The 15,572-nt window shown below is 36.9% G+C and overlaps 1 protein-coding gene across 1 annotated transcript in view; it reads right to left on the reverse strand.

Annotated features, from left to right (window-relative positions):
* The window catches only part of EFNA5 (ephrin A5), a 349,660-nt gene that overhangs the window by 332,137 nt on the left and 1,951 nt on the right, over positions 1-15,572 (reverse strand). The gene's annotated exons all lie outside the window — the stretch shown is intronic.

Here is a 15,572-nt window from a genome sequence, read left to right on the forward strand (position 1 = left end):
GGAACACGGCTGTGGAAGGCCTGTAACGGAGCCACCCCCCTTCTCTGATATGATACTGGGAGCGGGGGAACTGTATGTATATGGGTCACACTGCAATGAAGCAGCCACGCAGCTCTGTTACAGGCCGTCCATGTTCCTTGTGAATGCAGCCTTACGCTCCTCCATGTCTGGAAGCTCCAACTCTTTACTATTCATGTGTAATATTGAATATTTGTAGTCATAATAAATGCTTAACCACTGTAGTTAACTTAACCATTGGTCCTTGTGGTGGTGTGCATGGCCTTGTAGTGTGGCCATGTATCCAACACATGCATTTCCACTAATAGGGGGTAGATCTCAAGTCTATCCAAAAAGTTTTGTATGTCTGTAATATAGTGGCTATAATTTACAGTTTACATCAGTTTTCTGGTATGAAATACAGTTAATTTGCTGGACTGTGAGAGTCCCTAACCAAAGTGACAAGTATGACATCAGCAGCAAAAAATAAATATATTTTTTTTTAAATTACAATTTCTACCATACCAGTTACCCATTACCCATACTATATAACATCATTATAATATTTCTCTATGGTAAAGTCACTTGAGATTGCCTAGATTCTATTAATGTAAGAACACTACTCTCATGGCTAGAACAGAAGACTTACCCAAGCTAGTATGAATCCGGTACATTTGCATAATCCATTGTTGGAAGAAAAAAAAAACACAAAAAATATGGATAAAAAAATCTAGAATTGGGTCTAAAAACCCCCAATACATACCATTACTAGTGACTCCTATCTAACCAAAATATTTTATTCTATTCCATTTTTAATTAACATGTTTTAGCTGACAGCTGGCAACTATATACCTATAAAGTGAGGAGGTTTTTTTATTCATCTAATTGGAAATTTGTAAATATTAAAAAAAAAAGTAGGAACAAATCAATTACACCATATATTATCTGCCATAGGGTATCCCCTGAGAATTTTATAAAGTAGCCAGGTGCCACGAGGAGCCATTAAATCTCTCTCTTCAATTTTCTGAGCCGAGCTCCTGTAATAAAAGACGATTCAATCTCTTGGTTTGAAACATAAACTGAAACCTTTTTTAATTATAAGACATCAAAATTTATTTTACATACAACTATCTCCCTAGGGTAATTCTAGTTTATAAGGAGGGAAAAAAAACTAATTACTCAGTATACAAAGATGTAGCAACACATGATGTCTTTGTCTAATCAGTTTCATACAGTATGGTTACAAAAATTGTATTTCTGCCTTATACATAAAGGCCAAGTAAATTGGGATTGATGAGAAATAGAGAATTTGCAAATCCCATCTTGCAAATGGCAAATAAAGAAGGTTTAGTCTTCGTACGACCCGTCCTACTATGTCAGAGAAGTACTAATATGTCATATATGGAGGTAAATGAAACTATTCACAAGTCCAGAAGACTTCTCCAATATTCACGCTTATCTCCTGTGGATTTGCACCTACTCTGAAGAGATGGAATTTAATATCCCTTTTACTTCTCTCCGAACGTCACAACAAAAAGAAATTCAAATCTTGGAAATAGTGATTATGTGAGTGTATGAACAGCTGTCTGACAAAGGAAGATATCGTCAAGCAGGCAAATGATAGTACTCTCTCTGTAATTGTTTAAGCAAAGCAATTGAGAAAGAATATGTATAGACTAATGCTGTTCAGAAAATGTATACATATCGGAATTACCCTGTCATTTGTACAGTTTACAACTACATATTTTCCGCCAGTAGTGAAGGAGCTGATTTTATAGGAAGAGATTTATATTTAAATAAAGCAATTTCAATATATTCCCATAGAGCTGGCCCTAGTGTACATTAGTGTACGTTGCTGAGATGGAGATTAAGAGAGAGAACAATGCGGATACATTCTGCTATTACTCTATACATGTATATTAGCTATATCATCATATTTACATTTTTAACCCCATGGAGCTGGATGGCATGCAGTAGTAGGACTACTGTCTTACATAGGAAAGCATTTTTTAGCATGCAGGGTACACTGTAAATGTCTCTGTCTATCACCATGGAGGACTTTTCATGAAAATTGCACGTCAATTTTTGGTAAGAAAATTTAATTGTATCGGCATATTATAAAATTAACCTTGAAGAGTGACAACATTTATTGTCTGTCTCTTTAGAGGTAAGTTACAGTACCTTGCTTCATTGCCTTTATCAGCCAATGAGGTTCCCATTAAAGGGTTTTTCCAAACATATGCCTATTTCTAAGAACTGTGAGAACTCTAATAAATCTAATGAACAGTTTAATTTCTTCTCTTTCCATACTATAATTGACAGCAGTGGTCATCAGCAGTGTCACATTATTGCTGTAGCTATGTAAATAAAGCTAGGCCTTTATTCTGCCTGAACCATGAGTTATAGGGCTGGTCCCGATGCTTTCTGCCTGCCCTGGCGGCCTTGATTGATTGATCTCTCCATGTACCCAAACAGGAATAAATCTATCGATCAAGGCTGATGGGGTAGACAAGCCATTAATGACCGCCCTGAATACTTGGGGAGCATAAAAGTAATGACAGGTTCCCTTTAGGCAGAGTTAGATCTCATTCAAGCTGTTGGTAACTGGTAACTTTTGGCACACACAGTTCAACAAGGTAACAGTGGTAATTTATTTATTTATTTTGCCATTGTTCCTTCCTGTCTACAAGATAATACATTCTGTAACATTTATATGTTGGATGCTGCATAAGGGTATGTTCACACTGAGTAAAAGTGGCGGAATTCTGTTGCAGAGCCCCCCGCTGTGGAATCTTATCTGCCTCAGTGTCGCTATGAGATGGCTCACACGCCTCTGCTCCAGCCGCTCTCTGCTCAAAGAATTGACATGTCAATTCTTTGAACGGAGAGTGTTGGAAGCAGGGGCACGCAAGCCATCTCATAGAGACACTGTGTGACACTGAGACAGGCGGGATTCCGCGATGGGGAGGTCTGCTGCGGAATTCCGCCTGTCTTACTCAGTGTGAACGGGCCCTTAAGAAGGTAAACCCTGCTAGATGCATTGCCTCTAGGTTTGAACATTTACCTAATATAGTACTATTTACAGAGGCACCACACAATGGCATGCAGAGTGCCCACTACTCTTTAATACTTGGTAGAAGGTACTTTTTGCGCCACCATTTATTTGTGAGCTCCACTGACTTACTGGCATATCATTTCCATATACCAAATGCATTGATTGGCAAGGAACAGGTTAAAGTTATCTGAAGTTATAATCGATTTCTTGCGTGACCTGCACTTTAAAGTGTCACATATTTATTAAATAAAAAAATTAAATAATTAAATAAAATTGCTATGGCTCATGTTATCAATTAAAAAGAGTGACAAATTGGCAGAAAGCAACCATTTCCGTGCCACAGATAAGCGAATGGTCCTCCAATGACCTCAGCTGGTATCGCTCCAATGTCAGTGATGATTCTCTACCTAACAATGGGAAGATTTTATTCAGTCGTCAGGTATTACAAACGCTGGCACACACTGCCTGATCAATAAAATTATATTAGATACATCCCTTGCTCCAAACACAGAGTGCTAATGAAACTCATCTGTATGTCTGCCTCCGAACACCCATTCGCTTATTGTTAATCACTACCACTACTTGGAAAAGTCGTCAAATGCAAAATGAAGGCATTGGAAATCATTGAAAGCTTTGATAACATGCAGCTTATTAGGTATGACTTAAATTCTCACCAACGCATTGGAGTCTACAATAATATTTTAACTCTTATGTAAATTCGGAATGTAATAAACTTAAGTATTATAGTTCACAGAGAGAAAGAGAGACAATACTTTACTAAGGATCAAAGGCTTAGCCATCCTATTATTCTGCTATAATGTATTTGCACATAATTATGTAATTAGAGTTAATATCAGTGGCCATTGTTTATCCAATTTGTCACTAGAATAACATTCATCCAGAATAAAAGAAATGAGCAACAAATAATTATATGTATATTTTTAACAGCAAAAAAAATAATTAATTAATAAATTCTACATATAAAGAATAGAAGTCTTCCATTGATTTGTATTAGTTAATTACTACCAGGTGGAATATTTAAATGGTTTCATGCCATTCCACATCAGAAGTTGGTAGGGTTACAGTAGGTGGTACGAACATGTATAGCATTATGGTAGAATTCATGATAAAAAAAAAAAGAAGGTACAAAAGATATACCTAATCCCCCAGTTACCATCCTCTTTGTCTAATACTTATTCCATTGGAAACTCAAAGAGAGTGGAGCTTGGGTGCTTCATTAGGCCCCCAGCTGCTATGAAAACTCATTGGTATCCTACCATTGTATTGCAGGGCTGCTGATATAGTAATAGAGGGAACAGTCTTCCTCTGTAAAGCATTTATGTGGCACAATTGACAGTGGCATCCAAGGGGTTAAACAGCTGTCAGCAGTCAGCAGAGGTTAGATATCTGAATATCCACTTCTCCTGGTATGGGACAACTATGGCTCTTTTTACAGTCTCATAAAATGAGGCCTGCTATTGTACTACATAAGGGGTTAACTGAACAGGATCTGGGGTTAGATAGGCGAATTTCCAGTGCACCCTCACAGGGCTCTTTAGGCAGTTCTGTACAAATTTGTACATTCTTTGCTATGGATTTTCTACTGCAGTATTTCCACTGCAGAAACTGCACAGCTTATCCACCATGTGTGAACTTACTTTTAAGAAAGTCAAAAACTTTATAAAATTGATGACCACTGTGGACTACGGCAGTGATCACAACTTTACGTAAACTTGATGCACAAGAGTCTCCGTGGCACATGTTCCTGATGAGTTTTTAGATTGCCCATATTTTTTAAGTGTTGTGCAACACTTTGTTGGATTTACATATGGTGCATAATTTAATAAGGCTGCCGAGAGACTGGACCGACAGAAGCACGTATCACATGAGCATGCATAAATCACAACTCTACCCACTATTGCCTATTAACACTTCATGACTAAGTCTGGCACAGCAGAGTGTGTAATTACTTTCATTGTTCCCTTAACAGACATAGTACATCTCTCGTATTCCTTTGTTAGCTTGGTGAGGAGAACTTAAAAAAAAATAAAAAATGCTATTTAATTATGAGCACTGAGACCATAATGGAGGATGTGAGTGAAAAGATGTGTGGATGTGACTATTATGTACTTATTACAATTATGTTACTCATTCAGCCTATTGTATCCCAGAACACCCCAACACGTGTGTACGTGTTCTAGGTTTGCAGTGGTTCCAGTCGCACAAAGACCATGGGTGTGCTGACAATGTGCACTAATAGTTCAGTTAGCATTCATTGCTTGGTGCTAATTAACTACAAGGCAATGAAACCTTTAAGTATTGCTAAATTAGCACTCAACTGGATGAAACGAAAATTGACTGGCTGATTCTGAGAGGCAGCCACTACCTCTGAGTATTCCATTCTCTTAACAAAAATTGAACACAGCAAAGTCATCAATATGCTGAAGTACGTTTTTACTAGTAGCAAAAACTGGCACTCCATTCTAGATAAAGTAATATAAAAGCAAATAATTTTCGCGGACGTGGATGCTTTCTTTCATCTGTACTTTGTTAAGATATACAATGTAATAAAATCCAGGTGGTGTGCTTGTTATTGAATATTCTCTCTTTGTTAGAGTTATATTCCAAGGATAACACGGAAGACAGAAAAAATAAAAGATATATAATGTTATAAATATAACGCTAGCCTTATCTGAGAAGTGAAATGCAGTCATAACTCCTGGGAGTATCCTAGGCTAGAAAATAGTGATATCATTTATTTATCCCTTTTAATCGAATGTACCTGTGGTTGTGGACAGCACTTTGGCTCAGTGGTTAGCTCTACAGCCTTGTAGCAATGGGGTTTTGGGGCTGAATCCAACCACTCTACATGAAGATTGCATAAGCTTCCTCTAGGTATTCCAGCTTCCATTAAATCTCCGAAAAACATGCTGATAGCTTTACTTGACTTCCTAGAAATTTGGAACTAGTGTGCCTCTAAGATTATATGTTGAAATTTGGGATTCAGTACTTTTTGGACAAGCATTTTGGCAAATAATTGGTCACAGAACAGAGATGTCAAAGGCCAGAGATAACAGGTCACTTCCTTTCCGAACCCTTTACAAACACAACATTCTATAAAGTACATAGTGATTTGTAAATATAGGCATAATATATATAATATGGTTGGGCTTAGTCAAAAAGAATCATGGCTATTTTGTTCAGTTTTGTCCCTTGGAAAATGCACATAACTCACATTGAACCCATCAGCCCTATGAGCATTAATGCGATTTAATAAAAGATGTGTATGTGCATTCATGACTGCCATTTGCTTTCTGTTATAGCTATAATTATCAGTAAGTCTTACCATAAGACAATGAAAAAAAAAAATCACATTATGTATTTGACAATAGGTGAATAAGAATCATTTGGATAAGGCCAAATTCAATTCTCAGTTTTCGGGATTCTAAGAAAATCTCTACCTATATAAGATTAGAGGAGACAGACTAGATGGCGTGTTTGAAAAATGCAGTAACTCTTCGTGATCTTGGAAGAGTCATCCGGTGCCCTTGTGCCTCGAGCTCTAATACTAAATCATAAGCTCAAACTGAATCATAAGCTCAGAGGTGAGATGGTCAGAGAAATGTTGCTGCCATATATGTACGATGTAGACACTACATAATAATAACAAAAATACACAAAGTTCTTGCTTTGAAGATATTTCAAAGAGTTGGAATAATTCAGGTTGGACCTTGGATGGTGACTCTTAAGATCTGACCATCAGTCTATGGTTTAGCTTGAGATGGTTGGTTACTAATTATGAATAATGAAGTTATTTTAGCTGCCTATAAAGGCATAGTCAATAAAAACTCATAAAGTGACCTGTTAAGGTAATTTCCGATAGGTTTCAGAGTCAGCATTGGAAAAGCCACTATACATTGTGATGTCAGCTAATAGCACAGAGGCCTCCAGAGAATCATTTAATTAGTTTTATTTTTTTTTTACAGTATTTCAAATAAAATATCCCAGAGAGGCTGTCAGCCCTGACATTGCTTCTGTCAGTGAGGTGCCTTTTTGTCTGATTAATTAGTAATAAAGAGACACACTTTTTGGCAGCTCCTATTTCTTCACTATTTTCCCAGAACAGCAGAGAATACTTTGGGGAGCGACAAAAACACTATTAGCATTTCAGCACTAAGGAGTAATAATTTTTTTTGTCTTGATAATCAATACCAGCCAGTGGAAGAGTTAAGGAAGTTTCTAAAACATCTATATCCCCAATTTTGTTCATGAATGTCTATCAGGCCGGACCGCCATCTTGCCTCTTAGTGGTGTAAACTCTCAAAATTTTTACAAAGATCTAAAAGTTGACACACAGTACGTCATTTTTCTTATGTTCTACTCACAACCCCCCCCCCGGCACACTAATACCAAGCCGTCACCGACACACAAAGCACATAAACCACATCAACATATCAACACACGCAAAAGTTTGGGGACGTGATTATACCTCTTTCCCAAGTTTAATTGTGAGACAATCACACACGCGTATCTTAATGCCAGCTTTATGGCGGCAAGAACTTTTCACGCAGCGTTGCTAGCGGGCAAAAGGATTTCGTAAATCCGCACTATTAAACCAAGAAAGCTCATCAGAGCGCAATCCGAAATACAATAATGAATATTGTACAAACAAAATTTACATACCATAATGAGCGCTCAGCGACAATATTGTAGCCATTGTAACCAGACTGGCAAGGCACCCTAATATATTACACAAGAAGAAGGGGGAATACATGAATAAAGTAAATAAGTAGGCTGCTGGGATATGGAAGGTTGCAATTATCATAGGTTTACCTAATGCCCAGATTTTAAGCCAAGCATGCATAGTCATAGTGTTAATTCATGAACTCATGGAAAATATTACAAGGAGGGAGCCATTAATTTGTGGGTGTGGGGTATTAGTGTTGGAGTCGCCGATTATTCTGAAATGCATAGATGACTATGAAGGAAACAAAACAAGCAAAAAAGCCTGAAACAAAAAATTACCACCGAGAAAGCGTGAACATAAGATAAATAAAATCATGGAATTAGCCCTTAAGAACCAAATTAACTCTATATGTACATGTATGTGAAGTGGTTACTTGGAAACTAGTGAACTGGATGACATTTAGTTTAAATTATGAGACATTTTGACAACCTTTATATTGACTTTTCTATTTTTATATGTAATATAAAATCAATATTACTCAACCATTGAAATGTAAAAAAAAATGTCAAAAGAAAAAAAAAAAAAATTGGTAATATTGATTGTAACTAAGAAAAAAAATATATAACATATAGATCTTATTCTATATATGTGTTATATACTTATGTGTTATATAGACTGTAGGTCTATTACAAAATGGGGGAAAAAGGCAAATAAAAGATTTACCAAAATAAAAAAAAATAAAAAACATGGAAGCAACACTACTTCTATCAGACAAGCCTTATCCAATGTTTTTATTCAGGAATGGCATTCAGATATGTTATATAATAGATGGGACACTGTACTGCATCTATCTTAAAGAAATGTGCAAAAATATGAGAAAAAAGGGACCTGAGACCAAGAGCCATACTCATAAGGCTATTATGAATCCGGACTGATCAGACCAACTTGATGCAGTGGCACTAACTTTTATCCGATAAACAGCGTCTTACAAAATGTTGGTTCTAATAAACATTGTAGAATAATTCCAAAACTATAATTAAAATACAACTATATTATATTATACCCCCCACATGGAGCGATTCAATAACGCAATGCTAAATTATGCAAACCTTCATAAAAAGAAATAAGGCCAAGTGTAAGCATGGCACAAAGCTGAGCTCCACTAACAAAAAAATGCCTTTCATTTACTTTCTCTATTTGCTGGATTTTTCGAGCAGAGTGCAAGGAACTAGCGGCAATTATGGCTCTGACAGACACTAATAACTTACAGGACAGTCGGAAATGGAAACCTCAAGAGCACTTTGCAACATGAGAAGACAAAGGAAGATTTTTGATATTTTTTTTTCTGTTCACACAATTAAACCGGAACTTATTATCAGAGTAACTAAATTTCATCGAGGGCCCATCTGGTCAATACTGATGCCAATTCAAAATGGACGCTGAAACATACATATCTATATCCACTGTGTAAATGGAAGATTCAATTCTAATACATGGATATTTTCTATTCCCATGGTTGTAATAAACACATATTGCACTGAAGAGATTATGTATTTGGGCAACCAGTGCCAATACCAGTACGAGGGTATAATGGGAATAAGAGTTCCAACTGCTAAACATTGCCTAACTGCTCCTGGCACACATCATGATAGCACAGTGTCTAAGAAATGTCTCTTTCATGGTCCTACAAGACAATGAAATTTTACAGAACAGCTTACTCCCCACTATTGCAATAATCAATTAATTTTAAAAAAAGTAAAAAAAAAAAAAAAAAAAGGTAATTAGATGGACAATTTTGGACGTATATACATAAGATATATAGACTTATAGAGTATATAAGATTCTGCATATAAACAGTGAAGGGATCTCACACAGTTGTCTATCATATTCCTCTAACTTATTCACTCTTACTTAAAATTGAATAAAAATATTAAAGCTGTACACTTATAACAACAGCCTGAGCAGAGTTGAGTTTGTTATTTACAGCAGAGATGAGCCGGTACTGAAGCATTACCTTTTATGATATCTTTATGTCATCGTAGATTGTTATAGCATGGAAAAACAATGCAGCCCCAAAAAGTTAACTAAGATAGCTCTGCTATATCTAGATTTCTTTATTATATGTTTATACACATAGCATATGGATATGGATGTATCGGTAAGAAATTATATTTTGTTTGGCACCTCCACAAATAGGTCCAGAATAATAACACGCAATGCCTGGTGTTAGCAGTTTTTGTTATCCTTGACTAAAACACTGGAAAGACAATAAATTATTTTAATTCCACAGCTCAATAGTGAACAATGTAGAATTTGGGTACTGGGACCGTAAATTGTCACTAGCTGTAGACATCTGTCTTTCCAGGCAATACAGTAATTGCATATTTAGCTGTTACTGTACTTGACCCCTATATAAAATATATTTCATTTATTAATCCATTTATGGAGCCAGACAATGCAGTTCAGGTCAGATTTCATGCGATTTATGTTTCTTTTGTGCAGTAGGTAAAGGAGAAGAATGTGAGGTACTACCTTGCTACCTTCCTGTGTTCTCGGGAAGATTTGTGAAACATAATCTCCAAAATTTAAGACCGGGGATCGCATATTATTGTGTTTTAATAAGGAAGGAAATAATTGGTGGGAATAACTACTATAAAACCGTCAAACATGCCTTAACAATCTCACTTGGAACACACTACCAGGTCTACATTGCCAAAAAATAGGCTTCAATCTATTCCAATTGCAAATGAGGATTTCTGGAGCAGAATACATTCCTTGCGCTGACGTGATCTCTCCTGCCTTCGGTCTCATTTATCTGACATGCGTTCTCCATTTATGGAACTTCTAAGACAACTAGCGGCCATCTTTGAAAAATATCCAGGGAAGCCATTTTGTGCTTAGACAGCATGCAACACAATAAAATCGCATAATGATGACTTTCACCGGCTTAAGACACGTCCAAGACACTAATAAAGAAAAATACATAAGAAGGATGAGTTTGTCATTTTGCACAATGTATTTGTGTGTTGGCTAGCGTTTTACATACGTATCTTAACTAAACGGTCAGAATAAAGAGTTAAATTCCAAATTTATCTCTGCTACATTGCTCACCATAATATTTCCACTTGCAGTTGTACATAGTAAAATATAAAGCGAATTGTGTATGTGTCTATAAATTCACAGCCCACGTATAAAGTAAAGGTTACTAAGTACTTACAAGGCTGCAGTAAAGAACAATAGGGATTTCTAGTGGGAGAATGGTTACAGCATTCTACACATGCACAGGTATGGCTATTTCAAGTAAAATATTGCGATAGGTATCAAACTGCCGCCATTCGACCTATTAATTGATTTTACGATAGAAAACATTTAATAAAATAAAAATTCCAAACAATATAAGTTGACCCCTGGCGCTCTTTCGAATCCGAAATCAAATATTATCCACGGCATTTTCACTGGCACCTTATTAAAGAAGACTTAAAAAGTTAATGCTAAAATCATAAAAGTGAAGATTAGGCGTCACCTTCACCATTTCATGTCACCTTAAAACCTCAATTTGTTGAGTTGTCACTTAATTATAGAAGGCATATTTCACCGGGCAGACAGTGAGCAAGTTCGTGCCCAAGCTTCCTGTTTTTGCTATAAAGTTTAAGTGTCTTGAGTTATTTTCTCCTCTACGACATCTATACTGCCATAGCATAACGGTGCTGCCCTAGCATGGGTGATGGTTTTTCCATACCTCCAAGGCAAGCAGTTCTCTGCAAGGGACACAGTGACACATCGGCAGTAGACATTAGTCTATTTATTGGCATAATTAAAAGGAGTGTACACATTTTATACTCTTATTACTCGTCCTCATCGTATAATTTTACATATCTACCCGGACATAAGAAACTAAATAACTGTTAATTGACTCAAAAAGTCCCGCTTGCATTTAAAATAAAGGAAACAGAGATGACTAACTGCTAAACTGCACAAGCACACTACTTATTTTAGGATCTGCGTAAGTGAAGTGCAAATTCCTCCAAAAATGTTTTGAGGGTGGAATTTGTCCACCGAGTTGGAGTGATTGAGAGTGCAAAAAATTCTGGATGTACACATGTGTGATTGTCTATGGAGGTTCTGAAAACGTAACAAGCCAACTTTCCTTAAGCACTAATTGTATTCATTCATTTTCTCAGCCCAGCATGGAGCTGGTAGATTGCTGGGTCCATAGCAACAGGGGACAGAAAGAAAGGCTCATCTTTATCTGTCCCTCTACAACAGGAAACGGGGCCACTGGGTGGAATGTAGTGCTTTCATTACGGGCATTTGCAAAAGATTAAATGGGAAGAATTACAGGAGGGTAATTTACCCTTAACTAGGTGCCCTTCCTTCAAAAGGATGAGGTCTGTAAAACTACTGTTGATTGCATGGGATTCACAAGGGGAAAATACAAGTCTGCTACAGGAACCCATTTGAAATAACCAAGGTATTCTTTCAAAGCTATAACAGGCTAGAGTAACACTATTAAAGGCAGCAAGCTGCATGTAATGAACTTCTGAGAACACTACTGCTACACTTTTAATCATGAAAAATTTATTGGGCTGGAGGTCTCTTTGTCCCTCAAATTGAAATTGCCAAATCAAAAACCCCTCTGGAAATTGGAAGCAGGAACCAATGTATCAAGAATGTGACTATTTATTTTAACTTGCTGCCCTCTAAAGATTTCCAAATCTTGAAAACAAGCCCAGAGCAAGTATAAACCTGGTTCTGCAGTATCGAGAGACAGACTTAGAAGAATTTAGCTGAAACAAAGCTATTTCAATATCCAGCCATGCAAGGAGTGGTAATCATACTGCTCAGTATTCTAGAAGCTGACTCGAAGAACTAAGGGATTGGAATCAGAATACTTTCCTGCACATGCGTAACACGTTGCTTTCATTGTTACTTCAGGGTGTCTACATAAGGAAAGGCTAAAAAAGATAGTCATCCACAAGACACCAAATAACGTAAAAAAGCAATATGAAGACAATGTAAGGTATATTGGAGTAGGGAGTAAAAGTCTGCGACCTTGGAAAGTCACCTTTTCTTTTTTACCTAGGCGGTAAAAATAACAGGCGGAGGTGGACAGAGCAATGAAAATAATACAGTGTAGAGCAGTTTCTAATATAGATATATCTATAATAGCAAAAAAAAGGGAACTCTGTAGAATGTCACATGACAAGGCAATCGACAAGTAACCCAACTTAATAGCCAGCTATAGTGGGTCTTAAATAGTGCTGTCAACCTAGGTAATAATTTAGCCCTGGTAGTGCCTCAGCACATAACAACCAATCTGGAGGATATTGTTAGAGAAAGCACGTAGATTCAGCTAAAAAAAACTAGGTTACGAGGTTACAGAAGGACTTAAACATATTCACTCAAGCACGATACAAAAATAATCTTTCTTTGCTGGTGTCAGGCTTACGAGACGAACGCTATGGCTTTTGCATATTGCTAATTGACAAGCTTGACTTATATTAATGATTTGTTATGGATGCAATATTTCACAATTCCAGGCAGACGCATTTTGGACCAGACACTTTTAATTATTACAGCAGCTTTTTGGCACCAAGTCAAAAAAGTTTATGACTGCTTCTTCAAACACATTTTCTGCATAGGAAGGATGTTGAAATGAAAATCGACTTAGAGAATTCATCAGGTTGTTAATATAACTTATAATAGCTGCCAGAACTTACAGTACCTTGAAGTAACCGTGTACGACTAAGGATAATATTTCCAGTAAAAATCATGCGAGTGGGTTATTTTACTAAAGTGGTATTTTTGCATAGTGCTGTTTTGGTATGGCTGTCTGTGGGAAGTTGGGGGGGGGGGGGGGGGAAGCATCAATGCTCCTAAAAACTTAAGCTTCACCATATATCACATAAATCCTGGCAGCCACAGTAGTGCTCTCTTGTTCAGACTTTCACTAGCACTCCTGTTTTATTACATGGGGTTGTGTCTACAAAGCAAAGCGGCTACACTCATTAATTTGTATCTTGACGTTACAGAACAAAAGAAATGTTCTTATCAGTTGTTTGCATGTTTTACAGTGCAATTAATGAACTCTGAAAGGCATTTAATAGGATCCAGATTCTGGCTGGCATTTCCCAAGAAAAATGAAAGCACATTTTGGCCTTGCCTTTAAATTTACTGACAGAATCCTGTCTGACGTGCCCCAGCTTAGCCACGACTTTCACTCAGTTCTCAAAAGCTGGTCACTTACGAGAGGTGCCCCATCAATAACAAGCTATATCAGGTGTTAAACACCTAGAGGTCACCAAGGATTCCGGATTAAGGGCAATATTTTGATTTTTTTTTTAAAAACTCTTTAGTGTCAACTTTAACTTATTTTCTATTTATTTACTTTGCTCTAAACATGAATTCATCTCTGACATATGTCTACGACCTACTGCCCAATGCCACCCCAGGGGCAAAGCGGGAATATAACTTTTCTCTAAAATCCTAAATGACTTTAAAGTTTTTTTTTTTTTCTCTCTCATCTGTTGCTGGTTCCTTGGTATCAACTGCAAACACTGTTAACTTGGAGATTATTCCACAGCTCCCTCTTGAGCAAGAGCCTTTTCTGCAGGCTATTCTGATCTATTAAAAAACATGACCTGTGACAAAAATCAATGTACTAATCTCAAACTAAACAGCAGTATCACAGGCATAGAACGTAGATAACCCTCGATAAAATGTCCTCCTCAGCCTGGCGGAAAGGTAAAAGGAGGATTTGGTTCACATCTGTTTTAACAAGACAATAATATAAGAGCCAGGTGACTTTGTCAAACACATGGTCACCATTTATAAAAAAAAAAAAAAAAAAAAAAGGAATGTAATTTTATGCTGGTGCAGCAAGACGGGTAGGGAGGGGGGGGGGAGGATAAAAAAACAATAAAAACTGCTGCCTCCAACACCGGTCCCCATAACTCAAGAAAGTTATTGCCTGGTCCTCTCCATAAAACTTTTATTCAATACCTGGTAGTAAGGAACTTCTAATCACATTAATGGATATTATTTCCGGCCTAATTTGCCCTGGCATCTGAAATGTATTCCTATTCTCGTGTTTCATTGTACTAATCATCTTTAACCAAAGCAGCTGCAGTTTAGGGGGCACATTTCAGAAAAGAACCAACTTCCAGGGGGAAAAACACATGTTTACGTAGAGTAAATTAGTAGCCGATCGGATGACTTGAGATATTTTGCTTCAAAGCTTCATTATGTTTGAGAGGAATGTCCTTTTCGACATGGGGGAGGCAGGGTCCTACAGGAATGAAAACACTAGTGGAGTTTGACAGATCAATATGAGTTTGTTCAATTAAGGCTAGCTATATTGCTCCACTGTCAATGAGCAGCCATCAGGCAACTGAGACAACTGGTGGGGGAGGAAAAGTCACTGAAAACTTTCCCAAAACTGCATGCAAGTTAATTATTGACCGGGCCAACTGCTACTCTCAATTTTTTTTTTTTTTTTTTTTTTTTAAACTTCCTTAAAATTCTATAAGGAAGCAGAATGGAATTGAAATCACGCGTCTGGAAAGTTACAGTAACTTTTTTTTTTTTTTTTTTACTAGCGCACATGGACCTGACCTGTGCAAATCTGTCTGCTGTATGATTATACAAAAGTAGGTAGGAGATGGAAGCAGAGATGAAAGCAGATACAATCTACAGCATGTTTTATATAGTTAGACATAACGGAATGCTTGGTGAGTCATTGCTAATGCTTACATAGTCCCTTATTGATTCCAAGACATTAATAAAGGAACTGTCTGCTCAAACAGAACAAAGCTGAGAATTTCTCTATACTGT

Source organism: Dendropsophus ebraccatus, chromosome 3 (genome assembly GCF_027789765.1).
Source record: "Dendropsophus ebraccatus isolate aDenEbr1 chromosome 3, aDenEbr1.pat, whole genome shotgun sequence".
Lineage (NCBI taxonomy): Eukaryota > Metazoa > Chordata > Amphibia > Anura > Hylidae > Dendropsophus > Dendropsophus ebraccatus.